The sequence below is a fragment of the Fundulus heteroclitus genome, unplaced genomic scaffold (genome assembly GCF_011125445.2).
Source record: "Fundulus heteroclitus isolate FHET01 unplaced genomic scaffold, MU-UCD_Fhet_4.1 scaffold_901, whole genome shotgun sequence".
Taxonomy (NCBI): Eukaryota; Metazoa; Chordata; class Actinopteri; order Cyprinodontiformes; family Fundulidae; genus Fundulus; species Fundulus heteroclitus.
Window position 1 is genome coordinate 890 of NW_023397364.1, and position 15,807 is coordinate 16,696.

At 40.3% G+C, this 15,807-nt stretch overlaps 1 long non-coding RNA gene across 1 annotated transcript; it reads right to left on the bottom strand.

The window, feature by feature from the left end:
• Window positions 1-5,631: 5,631 nt before the first annotated feature.
• Window positions 5,632-7,247, bottom strand: LOC118562390. The gene is made up of 3 exons (XR_004930598.1): window positions 6,933-7,247; window positions 5,795-6,104; window positions 5,632-5,721 (listed from the first exon to the last, which is right to left on the bottom strand). It is a non-coding gene; the product is annotated as an uncharacterized LOC118562390 (long non-coding RNA).
• Window positions 7,248-15,807: the final 8,560 nt, after the last annotated feature.

A 15,807-nucleotide genomic window follows, 5' to 3' on the forward strand; every position in this document is an offset into this window, starting at 1 on the left:
GTTTCTCAGTGGCCCTCATGTGCCCGCTAAGTGTGGAGATGAGATTTTTTCCAGAGTTCTGATACTAAACAAATGGCTGGAAAAAACATGCAAACAAACAACTGTAACCTTCATAGACAACTTTAACATCTTTTGAGAGAGGAGACATCTGTTCAACAGAAATGGTTTCTCTCTAAATAGGTCAGGTGCAAAACGGCTGATTTCAAACATCTTCTATTCTGTGAGATGATGGTACAAAAGCCAGAATAAATGTTGTCAGGACTTTGATTTAGGATCTAAGTTGGCTTATGGCAGGGGTGTCCAAACTTTTTGGCACGTGGGCCGAAATTCTCAAGTCAAAAGTACTTGAGGGCCAAAAAAATGGATGTGATTAAAAAAAAATAAAATGTTTTTTTTCCCTTATTAAATATGATGACTTTAATTAAACTAATTATTAAGATTTTCTGAAGGAAAAGGATGTTAAATCCCTGTGGACCCCAAAGTTAAAAATGTTGTGGTCACCCAGTTTGCAAATTATGTTGGACTGGATTGAAAAACAAAAGACTTTTTTCTATTCTAGCAATATGCAAACAGGATTTGAGCCGTTATTTCTTTGAAAAAACTTGCTGTATTTAGCCAATTTTAATAGATTTAGTTTGCATCCGAGTTAAAGTCCTCAGACAGATGTCGTATTTAGTATCAAATTAACTAGAATGTAAAAAGTGTGGTTATAAAAACATGAATACATTGTGTTTTACCCAACATTTTCAGTTGTAAGATCTTAATTGTAATAAAAATAAAACGTTTCCATCACCATCAGCCAAATCTTTCCAATAGACCAGGGATTAGCAACTTTACAACCCGCAGAGCCATTTTTGCTCTCGGTCCAGCTAAACTAATTTTGTTTAGAGCCGCAAAAGTTACACATCTCTTTGAAACAAGAGCTTGTTTTTGTATTATTCTACAGGAAATTAGTTTACTTTTTTTTTTTATCAAGGATCAACAGTTATTATTTAACCAACAGTATTTTTATGTTTAGGTTTAATGCATTTTCTTCAATTGGACATTTGATTTTTACAGCAAATGGCATCAAAATGATGAAAATGCAACCTATTGACAACATGATACTTCATTTATCTATAGTGAAATATTCTATAGACTATTAGTTTCTTTCTTTCTGGAAATGTTTCGCATATATTGCAGAACTAGCAATTTTAAATTACCTTTACATTTAGAAACATTGACCAATTTTTTTTCCCCCTCGCATTTTTGGTGTAAGTTTTTAAGAGCCAAAGCTGAAGGTGTAAAGAGCCTCATGCAGCTCTGGACCCCTGCAGTAGACCAAATCTTGAAATGCAGTTGGGGGGGGGAACACAAAATCAGTCCAGGGGCCACAAATGGCCCCCGGGCCGCACTTTGGACATGCCTGGCTTATGGGCTTTCTTTTATTTATATGAAGGGGGATTCCCTATAGATGTGTCACTAGCACAAGCATTAACACCACTGGGGTTTGGATGCTTATGATGGAGTTGATCTATGAGCAAAGTCTGATCTGCAGAGAAACTGAAAGTCTGAGAGGAATCATGATGACGTCTGGCTGCAAATCCCCACTTTACCATCTACATCGCCAGATTCCTCAGAATGAGCTTTCCTTTGCGTGAACATACACACGTCTGAGGTCCCATTTTGCACGTAGGCCATCTTTATAAATGAGACCCCTGGTCTCCTCTGCCTCCTCACAGTCTGCAATATTAGCAGCTGTAACACAAACAGCTCAGATCCAAACTTTCACAGTTTCACACAGAAAATACGCCTCATCATGGGTCACACTAACAATGAGAGTAATGTGTTTGCTTTTCAAAAGACGCTCACTGTTAATGAAACAGATCATAGAGAAGTCACACTACTGCTTTGGTTGGGAAAAAGATTCTAATGCATCAAGGATTGGGGGAAGGCATCTAGTGGTCAAAATGAGAACTACAAGGACAGTAAAACTACAAGCATGTAACCATAGTGGTGAAAACAGGCAATAATCTTTTGTCCCTCTTCCTTATAGTGATTACAGAGGAATTTACCACTCTGGCTACGCCTGGTTTACTCTTATTGGGTCTCAGAGAATAGACTTTAAAATCCTCCTGTAGTCTATATGTGACCTCAGGTACAGTTTCTATGCGTTAAACCCTCTTTGTACCAGGTCAAGGAGGTTGCAAGGAATAACAGAGGCACGGTTTCCCATTAAATATATAATTTATTAAATATACAGGTACCAAAAAACAGAAATCAATGTATTTTATTGTACACCAAAAACTAACTAGTTTAAAAGTGAGCACCTATGCTGGTCTGGAATCCTGCTAACTGTGAAGAAAAGTTAAAAACCCAGTTGAATTAAGTAGATCCCTTGGGAGGGTGGGAGAACGACTACAAAACACAAACTGAATACACCTTAGTGTTCCCCAACAAAAACACACTCACTCCCAAAACCCTAGTGCATATAATCCACACCACCACCAGCACTAATGATCTGAGAGACTGTAGCCCAACCATTACCATTTTAGGGCAAGCTATTTATTTTATACCGAAACACTAAGCTAGTACCGGGAGGTCCTGCACCAGGTTGTTTAGAGGGCCCATGATGGCGTTCTCTAATAGCCTCCCTTTTCAAGGCCCCCCATAGCACTGTAACTACCGGGGATGTCCCAGGGGTCTCTCCCCACCAAAACACTACGTCTGGGTACCCCCTTGCCCAACACCTCTACACCAGCTTCCAGATAGCCAACCAAAGAGATGCTACACCGATTGCTGCGTTAAGCTCAAGACCACAACGGGCCTACAAAGGGCCCATCCCATGTTGGGTAAGGAAACTATGCAGCTGTTGTCACCAGTGCCCTAAAAGCACTGCCAGGTAACATCCCCCAGTTGCACTAGTACAGTGGGACCCATCTAGCCACTAGTGAACCTACACGTTTATTTAAGACCACTAGAACCCTGACCTCTTCCTTCTGAATTGTGACTTAGCAAAACAGAAGGAGCCAATTTCCCACCTGCTGATAGACAGCTGCATCCTCCCCCTGTATCGGAGTTGGGTGCTGCGGGACACGGTCTCCCCTCATTAATCACAGTCTCAGCACCTGTGAATAATAGGGGTGGTTCTGGCCGGCCGTGAAGTCCCTAAAGTGGATTATAACAGCAATACGTTATGACTTCCAGTTCTGTTTACATAAAACCCGGCATGAGGAAACTCCGGCAAAAATAAAATAAAATGCACAGTTACATAAAACTTGGTGCGTCCATACAAATGTTTTTTTTTCTCCATAAAATTGGCAAGGATGCATTCGGGCCTCTGTCCAGTCCATAAAACCAGTTCCAGCGTTACCTTGAAGACAACCCACAAGAGCTTGTACATTCCCTGGAGATGTCAACAAAGCCGCTCCGTTGCTGCCGCTTCCTCCGTAGAGACAGGTTAGGGGTCCCTCCTGGTCACAGCCCCAAGGGTGGAGGGCAAGGAATCTTGGTCCGCCATGGACATTTCTTTGAGCTTCTGGTCCTCTGCCTGAAAATGATGTGTCCCATCCTTCAGCTCCCGCAGCTCCTCCTCCATGGTTCCTCAACGCCAAGTTCCTCTGTAACCGATCTGCCGGCCCCCGTCGAACCTGCTACTGTTTCAGTGGAATATAAAAAGAAAAAAAAGAAAAAAAACACAACATCGACACCTCTATTTGGTCCTGTTTCGTTCCTTAAAACAAACCCCTGTTCACCAATGCCACTGCCTTGCAAGATCCTGTCAACAACGCCAAATTGTGACCTCAGGTACAGTTGTGCTTTCCTTACCCATTTGCCCCCTTTTAACTGGAAAGGCTGATTGCCTCTCATTAACCCCCAGCTGCGCACGATCCCAGCGTCCTCCATATATGGCAGGAGGGAGAGTGTGCAGCACTATGCTTCTGGGACAGAATGCCCCGGCTACATATAAATCCCTGAATGGCTTAGCTCCTAAATACATCACAGACTTGTTATCAGTGTATCAACCCTCCAGACCACTCAGGTCTTCTGGCTCCAGCCTGCTCTGCAGAACCAGAACCAGAACCAGACATGGAGAAGCAGCATTTAGTTCCTATGCTCCACTGATTTGGAACAAACTCCCAGAAAACTGTTTAAGTGCTGAAAGCCTGAGTTCCTCTAAAGATTAAAAATACCTTTGTTAATAGTTGCCTTTGAATGTCAATGCTGAAGTTTGTATTCCAACTTGTCTTATACTCTAGCACTGAATTAACGAAATGATCTTTGCAAAAAGCATGCCTTGCCTTAATGAGTTTATGCAGCTGCTTCCTCTCAGCTACAGTTAAGCTGCTACTCCAACAAACCATACCATAGAAGATGGCTGATGCCAACCTAGATGCTACTTCTGGCTTCTGGCTCCAGCCTGCTCTGCATACCTAGAACCAGAACCAAACACGGAGAAGCAGCATTTAGTTCCTATGCTCCACTTATCTGGAACAAACTTCCAAAAAACTGTAAAGATGCTGAAAGCCTGAGTTCCTTTAAATCGAGATTAAAAACACATTTGTTTAAAATTGCCTTTGAATTTTCCAGTTAAACTGTTTTACTGTTTTTAATGTTCTTTTTTGTTTCTACATTCTATCCCTACTTGCTTTAATTGCTATATTTTAATCATGTAAAGCACTTTGCATTGTCTCTGTACTGAATTGTGCTATATAAATAAATTTGCCTTGCCTATTTGCCTTACTTTCTCCGTTCCCCAGCTGCTGTCAGACTTTATAAACTCTGCTGCTCCCAACAAACTCAGTGTTCACAACCATGAAGTATAAAAAGCTGGCTCATGTTGATGCTTGAGGCTTACTTTAAAAAACAAAAACGCTCTCTTGTACATCCTGCTCCTGTTCCTATATTTCCCCACAAAGTGTTTTTGTTATAAACGATAGTTTTTGCTCACCTTGATTATTTTATGATGCAAGGGTTGAAAGCCAATTCAAATTCCTTATTTTTTTTTTGTTTATAATATTTTTTCAACCAGTATTGACAGTACAGCGTATAACAATTTTAAATTTGGTAATTGAGATTGAAGATGACAACATTAAAAATAGAATTCAAGGAAAGATCAAAGATACAAAGAAATCAAAGATAGAAACTAAAAATATACAAGTCTAAATTCACAGAAAATTTTGTAAAAATCTCTGCAGTTCACCATGACTCAAAGCTGTAGAATATTGTGCAAATTAGGAACAATGGTTTGACTATGAAAAATTACATAATGCTTTAATGGTGATAAACAGGTTTTAAGAAAGAGTCCTTTTTGCAATCATGCAAAAATATACCAAATCTGACATCTTTTTATATGTTGTCAAAATGGCTCTAATATCAGTAGTATAGTGAGCTTGTCCATATTCCATGTTAATCAAAAATTAAGAAATAATTTGGACATTAAAGGTATTAAGTAAAGTAGACAACTTAAAGAGCTCTGTAATTGTAAGTTTAAATTGTTTGTTTGTTCAGCTAGTCTGAACTTTGATTGTTTTCTCTGTACTGAATAACGTAAGCAATGAGTGTTTTCGTGTAGACAGGCTGAGTAGAAAATAGAATTTGTCATGGTTTTTAAGTGTTTGGCCCACATGCAGACACAGACGGAAGCAGGAACAGTTTTTAGGTTGTTTATTTTCAGGCACAACAAAGGAAAAGCACATGCTGTGTGCGACAGGCGGAGTCTGAACGTCACAGCAGGAACGACTGCGGGAATAAAGAGGATATGTTTACTGAGGGTCGAACCAGGGGGAAATGTTCCAGAAGCTGAGCCGCTTACCGTTTGGTTGGGGAGACCTGTCCGGGGGGGATGAGTGAAAAAGGTACCATGTGACCATAACTCTCTGATGGAAGATGTTGGCTGGGTGACAGGAGGGCTGGCAGATGTAATACAGGCGGGGGGCCAGAACAGCACAACTGTGGCGGCAGGCAGGAAGAACAGCTGGAAGAACCGGAGTGTGTCCAGACGAACCAGGTAAATCCAGGGAGGGGGTTCTCACGCCCGGCTTGGTACCACCAAGGGAGTATGAGTGGAGATGCCAGAGCAAAATCTGAGCGGCAGGGATTCGGATGAATCAAAACATGACACACTGGAGAAGAACAGGAGACAGGATTAGTCCAAAAACTGGGTTTCCAAAACTCACGGATACGAAGCACAGGAGACAGATCTGTGGCTTAGGCATATCTGTGTGTATGTATATATATATATATATATATATATATATATATATATATATATATATATATATATATATATATATATATATATATATATATCCAATCCAACTTAATTTATACAGTGAGACAACATAAAATGATTACACAGACTCAAAAAACAATAAAAGCATAAAAGACTAAATTAAAACCAGAACTATAAAATCTATAATAATATTAAAATAAAAGTTATTTAAAGTAATGTCTCACAGGCTTAAATCTACATCTGACACAGTACAGAAAGCCAAGGCAAAGAGATACATTTTTAAAAGCAATTTAAAATCAGACAAAGAATTACACAATTTAATTTGGAATGGAAGGTCATTCCACATTTTTGGAGCTGCCACAGAGAAAGCATGATCCCCCCTAAGCTTCTGCTTAGTTTTTGGGACCTCAAGAAGCAGCTGATCCGCTGACCTGAGTGAACAGGAGGGTGCATAAAGGTGCAGCAACTCAGAAAGGTAAGATGGAGCAAGAACATGAAGAGACTTAAAAACAAATAAAAGAACTTTAACATGAATCCTAAAATGTACAGGGAGTCACTAATTAACTAATGACTGAAGCTCTGATGAAATTATGGAGAGACTAGGTCACAAAAACTTAAACTCTGTTTATAGCATCCATATGTAGACCTGTATCTCTCTACCTAATATTTAAAAAATCACATTCTAATCAAAAGTATAATCAATATCTCTTCATCTTACTTGTGAAAAGTTATCCCTCGAGCCCTGACGTCAATAGTCCGTCGATTCAAATACAATTACGCCACACAGTGCTGAGGCATTATTCGTCTGTTCATCTTAAATCAGGAGAATTTGGGTAGCAGTTCAACTGCTCCAAGATGGCGGCCGTAATTCCTGCGCAGCAACTGTCAATGCGGGGTCTACTCATATTATGTCTATGTTCACTCTTATGTCCTCTTCCCAAACGCGCAGTCACGTTGATTCTCCGGGTTCTTTGTCCTTGTGTTGCTGTGAGGCCAGAATCGGGAGTGTTGGTGAAGCTGGAAGAGAGCAGCAGCTGCTGCAGGTGATGAAGTCTGGAAAGAAGTCCAGCAGCTGGAGGCACAGCGGAGAAACTGGAGGGAAGCAGGAGCTCAAAGAGCGGCAGGACGCAGCAGAGGAGACACCAATGATGGGGGATGTTTTCCAGCCTAGAGTTCTGCTGCACCCATCAGGTTTGGAGATTTCCTTCTTCATGCTAACTGTGTGGATGGAGCTAAAGTTTAGGAGCCGTTTTCAGCAGCTGGTGGATTCCTCCTCTTCATCACAACTCGTTGCAGGGTTTCCCCCAGAAAACTGGCTAAGCCTGCAGCACATGATCAGCTAGAATGTAGCAAAGAGGGCGCTAATGCTAGCTTAGCATGTAGCTCATGTTATGCTAATGCTAGCTTAGCATGTAGCAACATTCAGCATCAAGTTCTTCTTGTCTGTCTTTCTGACAAACAAATATCACTTTTTGGTTTATCTTGTCTAGAAAGATGGTTGCATGTTTTCTTCTGGCTGTTGGGTATGGAGGACCAATCCTGCCATTATTTAGACTACGTACAAAAGTAACAATAAATATTCCTTTACTGTCCCACAATGGGGAAATTTGTTCTACTCAGCTGTCCTTTTAAATCACAGAGTACAGCTTTATACGAGCAGCCATCTTCTGTCTCTCTTAACCTCTTATTTATCCATCTTTCTGTCTTTATCATGAATTTATACATGGTTATATTCTAAGGCTAGCTGCACAATGTGTTCTTCTCCAGAATCCTCGCCGACGATATATTGTGTGTGTGTGATGAGAGCAAGTCAAATTAAACTGTGAGATAAGAGATTTTGACAGCGATATGACTGAAACAAACAACATGTAAATTCAATTTCAAATTCAAGCCCTGTATTTTTTCATAAAAAATCGACTTTGTTCGTGAAGAACCTTTACGATCTTTTTTAGAGCAGAACTGTGAATAATAATATGAATAGACCTATATGTATAGATCGTATTGATTTGGGGCTTGATTTTTCCAATAATTGGGATTACATTTTTTTTTAGATTAATGATAGCCTAATAAATAATAGATTTAACTATTTATATTTTCATAGGCCAAGTTCATAAATTGTCACATATTCACCAAATCTGATCTGTTTTATATGGTGCTAATAATTTAAATTCAACTAATTTTAAGCAGATGGAGATTGCCTTACCTAGTTAAAACATAACATCCTGTGAAAAAATTGTTTTAAGAATAATGATAAAAACCATCATTCACTTCTTTTTTTTTTTTTGCCTTTTATTCAATATAAAACATGCACTCTGACTTATTCTTTAAATAATCACCTGTCATGGGGTCTATAAAACAGCACAAATGTCTCACCAGTAAAAATGATCTGTGCCTTGTGGGTAGTACCCTTCTTCGGACAGCAGAGGGTGATGCCTGCTTGGTCAGTCTGTACCAACCGGAAGTACATATATGGCATCCTGCCTTGTTGCCTTCCAAGGACTCAGCCAAGTACACCGTGGCCGTTTCTCAATATGCATTCTTGAGCGTGCTCGTGTGCTCGTGTGCTCGTGACACGTCATCAGCCTCAGACCGAGCAGTGTTCCAATGCTGAGAACGGCAAATCGAGAACGCGCCGAATTCCCCGGATGTTGTTCTCGCCCGCCCTCTTTATCGAGCATGCACCAGAGCAGACTTGTGCATTCTTCAGACTGACCGCTTGCCCAGAATGCACCGCGGCCGCAGCTTGATTTGAGACAGCGCAAACAGAGCTCACAGCGGTAAGTTAAAAATTCCCTTTTCTGCTGCTGTTGTTCTTCAAAAGTACGTTTTAAGATCGTTTGAGGCGAGAACATTATACTTTTAAGCTTTCTCTATGTGGCCTGTTTACAGAGTTAGTGCGTAATTAAAAGAAGTAGAGTGCATAATACCGCTGGTTATGATTTATTTATTTGTTTTGTGTTTATCTGACTGACGTGTGTTGCTTTATTAACTCAATACTTGCTGGAATAAATTGTATATGTCTGCATAGGACGGCAGCAACATATTAAATAAATAAATACATTCTATAAATGTTTTTCCTATCTAAGTGAGTTTCTTCTGAGTAAGGACACAAATAATTGAGAGGAGAAAGAAGGAAAGAAAATAATAGTAATAATAGTATATGAAAAAACCTGACATTTATTTTATACAAATGTTTTATCTTTGGAACAGAATGAAGGTGTAATATATTCAACAAATTATTAACAGTTACTAACATGGTTTAAAACAAAGAAATAACTCATTAAGATCTTATACAAATAGACAATGCCTATAAACTTACAATTGAAAATAGTTGGAATGGAAATTAATTTACACATTATTTTATGTATTTTTCCAGGTGGTAAAAAAAAAAGAAATGAAGCAGCATGTGAACATGACTAGAACTGATCTACATTAGGTCAGGTGTAGTCATGTTCACTTAAACATGCAGCCAGCTGGAGCAGCTCCCTGTCTTCAGCCGCTGGATGGCCGTCCTCCTCTGGGTCGTCCTCCTCATCTAGCTGATCACCTGCTGCTATACAAATACTGTGGAGGATGCAGCAGGCGGCGATTACTTTTGGGGCAAACGTCAGGCGGACCTCCAGCGCCCTGAAGAAGATGGAACGCCACCGTGTCTTCAGACCACCAAAGACACGCTCAATGATGTTTATCAGCCTTGGCGTGGTGCCTGTTGTAGCGTGCCTCCACTTGACCTGTACCAAATATAAAATTAACTTGTAATTTAGGTAATATGGTGATATGTCTTAATCTTCTATCCAATTTATATAATCTATGTATCAATTGTGTGTCATTGCTGGCTGTATTTAAGGACAAGAAGGTAAGAGATCTTACTGGCAAGCTGTTTCCCTATAGGATGCACCGCAGGCCAGCCAGCAGAGGGTCACCAGCACCTCTATCTCCTGTGGCCATCCATGGACCTTCTGGATGGGCAGCAGCTGAAGGAGGAGGACGATGGTGGCCCTGTTTAGCCTGAAGGCTGGTTTCAGGTCCCCTTCATTAAAACATATTTGGAGGATTGGCACAGAGGTGTTTATCCTCACATATTTTGTTTCTGTTTCTTCCTGTAAATAAAAAATGCCAAATGTTACCATAATTGTTTTTTGTCACCTTTTCTATGCATAAAACTATACCTGTTTAACATGCAGATTATTATAGTTCTCAAGAAAGAAAAGGTAAAATGTATAGTGTTGTATAGTAAATGTAACAAATGGCTTCCCTTCTCTGGTATTTTTACCATTTCACTGAAAAAATGGGCTGAACTAACTGCACATAATTTATAGATTAATCACTGTAAAGGTGGACAGACATAAAAATGTTTTTTTTTTCCCCCTTTCTTAATGATCAATGCTGTGAAGGTCAGGAGGTGCAATAAGGTAGCTTAACCCTACTGTTATTAATGTTAAAACTGGGTCTTCATTTTTATTAATATAGGAAAAATAGTCACAATTTCAACCTGCTCACGTTTTTAATATCATCATCAATGGGTTTTTTTTAAAGATAAAAGTAGGAAATAGGCTGTTAATCTTAAAATGCCTACCAGTTGGCAATAGATGGGTGAGCAAAGCCTGCCTTCTGAGCCTCCTCTGCTGCATCAATCTTCTCCTTGCTCGGATTTGCCTCCTCAGCTGCATCACCTCCTCTTCAGCCTGCTGGTAAAGCTGACCAACAACCGAAGCAACAGCAATAATGCTCGTATCGCTCATTTTGCTTCTACAAAGTGCTGATTTTTAAAAAAGATTCAATCGCCTCTGCAACTACAACAATTACAACTCCCCACAAAGAAATTCACGCTATTGCTGGTTTTATACCCACAGTTCTGTAATTATTTTAAATATTTTTTATACTTATACATAGAAATTAATTTAAATAAACGTTTTCAATAAGATATGATGGTGTAGTGTATAAATAGTTTTGAACGTTAAAGAAATGCTCAAGAGCTGTGGGTGTGATGACGTCACGAGTACGCTTCTGTTCCAATACATAATACGTGCTGCGTGCTCGCGTTCTCATCAAGTCCGATCTTCCTGTGTTCTTACCGAGAACAGACTTGACGAGAACCCGAGTACGGACTCGCGTTCTCGTGAATTGAGAAACGGCCCTTGCTGCAGCAAACAGAAAGGGGCGGGGACAGATCCTCCTGTATCGGCCATGTTATAATAATTATAATAATAACGCGTTTTATTTGACAACACCTTTTTAAAATGCTCAAGAACACTTTTAACATTAAAAAAATCAAAATTAAACTGTAAAGAAATGGCTAAAAATCATGTTATGTCACGTGGTATGTCTATTACGTGGTGTCTTTTTTTATTTTTAAATCTTTATTAAATCATCTTTTCGAATGTTTAAAATTACATTAGAAACAATCTAAAATAAGCAAAAATAATGAATCATTATGGAGATGTTTTTATCTATCCTTACACCCTATCACAAACAAATGTCATAAAACCTATATCAAATTAATAGTTTAGAGACAAATGTACATTATATTAACACATATATCCATCCAATAATTATCATACACGCCAACTTTCTGTCCATTTACAGTGCACTTTTGTTCTGTTTATTTGCCAAATATTTTTCTTATTATTCACATTGTGAAAACAATTTACAAACAAACCAAAGGACTTTTGAACTTCTAACAAATGGCATTCCGAAAACTAAGATATACTTGGTTGCCGGCAACCTGGCTCAATTCTTATCATTGTTTATGATAATGTCTCATTGGAAACTTTTCTTTTTAGGACTCCAGTAAACTGATTTGTGACCCACTATTCCATTTAGAAATTCCATATCAATTCTACCAATTGCAATCGATTCATAAACTGTGCTCCAAAGACCTTAAATACCCATTTTTTTGCAAAACAGAGTGATTTATTTAAAACTTTAAATGTAGCTTCAACTTGGAAAGACTCACTTAAAGAAAGTAGGTTTTATAAAGTTTATTTAACAAGAAATAATTTTCGGTGCTCTTACCCCAGCAGTAGACATGTTGCTGGTAACCGCCAGAGCGAATGATCTGCTGTGGATGAGTTTTCTTTTTTTCTATATAAAAACATTTTTGAATAAAGCCATTGGTAACATAAATTAAACTGTGTAAATTCTAACCATGACTGTCTTCATCTCACCTGCTCAGCCAATATCCTGATAATGCACCTCAGTCTCAGCCTAACGGCGTCAGTCTCATCTCCTCCACCCATCATTAAGTCCGGCTTGACGCTTGATGTGTGCAACTGCTCCTCATCTGAGCTTTCCTCACCCCCACCCGATCTCCACCTTCGCACAGCATACCTTTCATCTTATGTTTGTGTCATGACTTTGTATCCGAACAAAATATTTATGTACGATTTCACTTTATTACAAAGAAAAACAACAGTTGATTCTGACTGTTAAAACATAAACAACTTAACCGTATGTCAGGTTTGTAAAGAAAATTTGTATTGATTAGTCATTGTTCAAAAAGATTAAGAAGCATTGCATTTAAAGTTATTAAATTTGCTTGTATTTAAAATTTTTAAAACAAGGTTATCCAAACGTTAAACAACGCTGTTACAATATATTTACAACCCCTTTATTGGTTCTACCCTCTTGAAGAGAGTAGAACCAGGAGATATTACCACCACAGTGTAACTTTGTCTGGAAACACTATCTCTATGAAACCTAAATAATGGTAATCATGTAACACATTATGAAAAAGAATGACTGCACAAGTCAAAAGGCAAATGTGCTTCAGCAGAAATGTGTAAAAGACTGGAAAACAACTAATATTCTCCTTGCATTCAGTATTGGCATTCAGGGTAGTGTCCTGGTATGCCATCAGAGTAGTAACGAGGGTACTCTCTTCGTCTTCCATTTCCGGTGAAGCCCACACAGTCTTTACTTTGCCGGTTGCAGGAAGAACACATTTCAACAGCAAAAGGAATCCGATTTTCTGCCTTGAATGACTGAAAATTTACCTCAGTGGATCTCACCTGTTAATAAAAAATAGATTTCATGTTGTTTGAATCTAATTGTGCATGTTTTAGGTGAAAAAGGTCAAAGGTTCTTACTTCTATCCAAGCAAAGTGAGTCTTCTTCCCGGAAACTGGGTCAGACACAATGGCTTCAAAGCACTTGCATGGCATGCCAAAGTGTGTCTTGTCATGCCAGGGTGAGGTAAGCTTTGTCTCTATGTGCTAGTACCACCTCCTGGAGAACACCTTCAAGTCTATTCAAAGGCATCTGAAAATAAAATAAAAAAACAGGTGCATTGCAAGACTATCATACCAGAAGAATGGCTATGACACGTGATTATGAATGAGTCTTACCTGTAAGATTGCCGATATTCTTTGCACCTGCATGGTGAAGTGCATTAAAAAATAATTAATACTTTATATCTCTCAGTATCTTATCCTTTCCATCTCTAATTGTATAAAAAATGCTGTCCAAATATGAATAACAATTTTTTAAAAACATTTAGGGTTTTAGTGTCATTTGCACATAAATATGTACAAATGAAAATGACGATCCATCCATCTATTTTCTGACCTGCTTAATCCCTTATGGGGTCGCGGGGGTTGCTGGTGCCTATCTCCAGCGTCCACTGGGCAAGAGGCGGGGTACACCCTGGACAAGTCGCTAGTCTGTCACAGGGCAACACAGTGAGACAAACGGGTGTGAGTGTGTGTGTGAATGGTTGTTTGTGCTAAGGACAGTTTTGGGAAGCCAATTAACCTAACAGTCATGTTTTTGGACTGTGGGAGGAAGCCGGAGTACCCGGAGAGAACCCACGCATGCACAGGGAGAACATGCAGACTCCATGCAGAAAGACCCAGGGTTGGATTTGAACCGAGAACCTTCTTGCTGCAAGGCACCAGCGCTGGATTCGTAACATATATTCTAAAACATTTTTTTATTGAAATTGTAAAGTGATATTGCTCAAACAGCCATGGGCAGGTATTGACTAATTAGATTTACTCAATTATTAGATTTTGACAATAAATAAATAATTAGGACCCTTTTTCCATATAACGTTGTTGATACCCAACCTAATGCGTGTAACTTAACTGAATAAGGAACATATTTTAACCTAAAAAAAAAAAAAACATGATTCACAGATATGTTGTTTATGCTAGGTTTCTTCTAACCTTAATTTGTTTTTTTTGTATTAATATTTTTCATTTTTGGTTATAAAACACCTAAAAGTGCACATTTTTATTCATGTCTGCTGAAATAAATGGGCAATATTTGTGCTGCACATGGCTGTTCAACTCTCCTCACTCCTCACATGTGGGTGGATCGTGGGAGCGACTCATCGGAGTTGCAAGACGGATCCTGGGCAGTATTCTTTTGAAAGCCGGACACATTCAACTCATGCATGAAGTGTTAAGTACGTTCATGGCAGAAGTAATGGCAATAATGAATGCAAGACCACTTGTACCAATTTCAACAGATCCAGACAAACCAAATCTCCTCACTCCAGCAATGCTCCTCACCCAAAAGACGAATGCGCTATCTGCACCAGCAGGAAGCTTTACATCGCCAGACCTCTACTCCAAACAATGGAAGCAAGTACAGTGTCTTGCAGACTCTTTTTGGAAACAGTGGAAAAGTGAATATTTATCAACTTTGCAGAAAAGGAGAAAATGGATTGACGATAAACCGAACATTAAAGTTGGTGACATTGTGTTATTGAAAGACGCTCTCGCTCACAGAAACAACTGGTCCATGGGAAAAGTTGTGAGAACATTTGAGAGTAAAGCCGGGCGTACACTGTACGAGTTTTTCAGTCGTGGTACTTATATACATCTCAAACTGTGCGACGGAACCGCGGGGTTTAAAAAGTTCACCGCTCACGATCTGTGCGGCGCGACGCTCGGACGAGACCGGACTGCTCACACTGTACGTCGTGTCCCCTCTGGGACCGCTCGCTGTGGTGGCAGAGGCAGGCGAGCGACGATAGGTGACAGGGACCCAGAGCAGGGGTTCGAGCCCAGCTCTGGCGAGGCCCACAGGAGGCACCGGGCGTCGGGGGAACGGAGGGGAGAGAGAGGAGAGACGAGATGCATCGGCGGCCGCGCGGCAACCCCCCCCCCCCCCCAAGCAAGCGGAGAAGTGCCGAAACAGGCGGCCAGCGCGTTGCGCGGTCCGCGGAGGAGTGCCAAACAGGCGGCCAGCGCGTTGCGCGGACCGGACGGCTCGCCCTCCCCAACACCGGCCAGAAGTTGCTTCAGGGACGCCCGCTTCCCTCCCTCCGCTGGCGGGGACGGAGAGGAGGGGAGGGCGCCCCCTCGTAGCTCTGCTTGAACAGCAGGATGCGCTCACGAAAACCTCACGACAGCCGACTGAATTTCAAACATGTTTGATTTTCACCGATCGTCCGATTCCTGATCGGGAGGTAGTCATGAGAAGCCATTCCCCCCTCCTCCCCCCCTCTACGATCAAGCTGAAATTCGGCCCGATTCAAAAAAATGCTCGCACGACTGAAGAATCGGCCCGAAAAGGGGAAAAACTCGTACAGTGTACGCCCGGCTTAAGGCAACGTCGTTGTCTGGCTGTCTAGCCGGCTGAAAAAT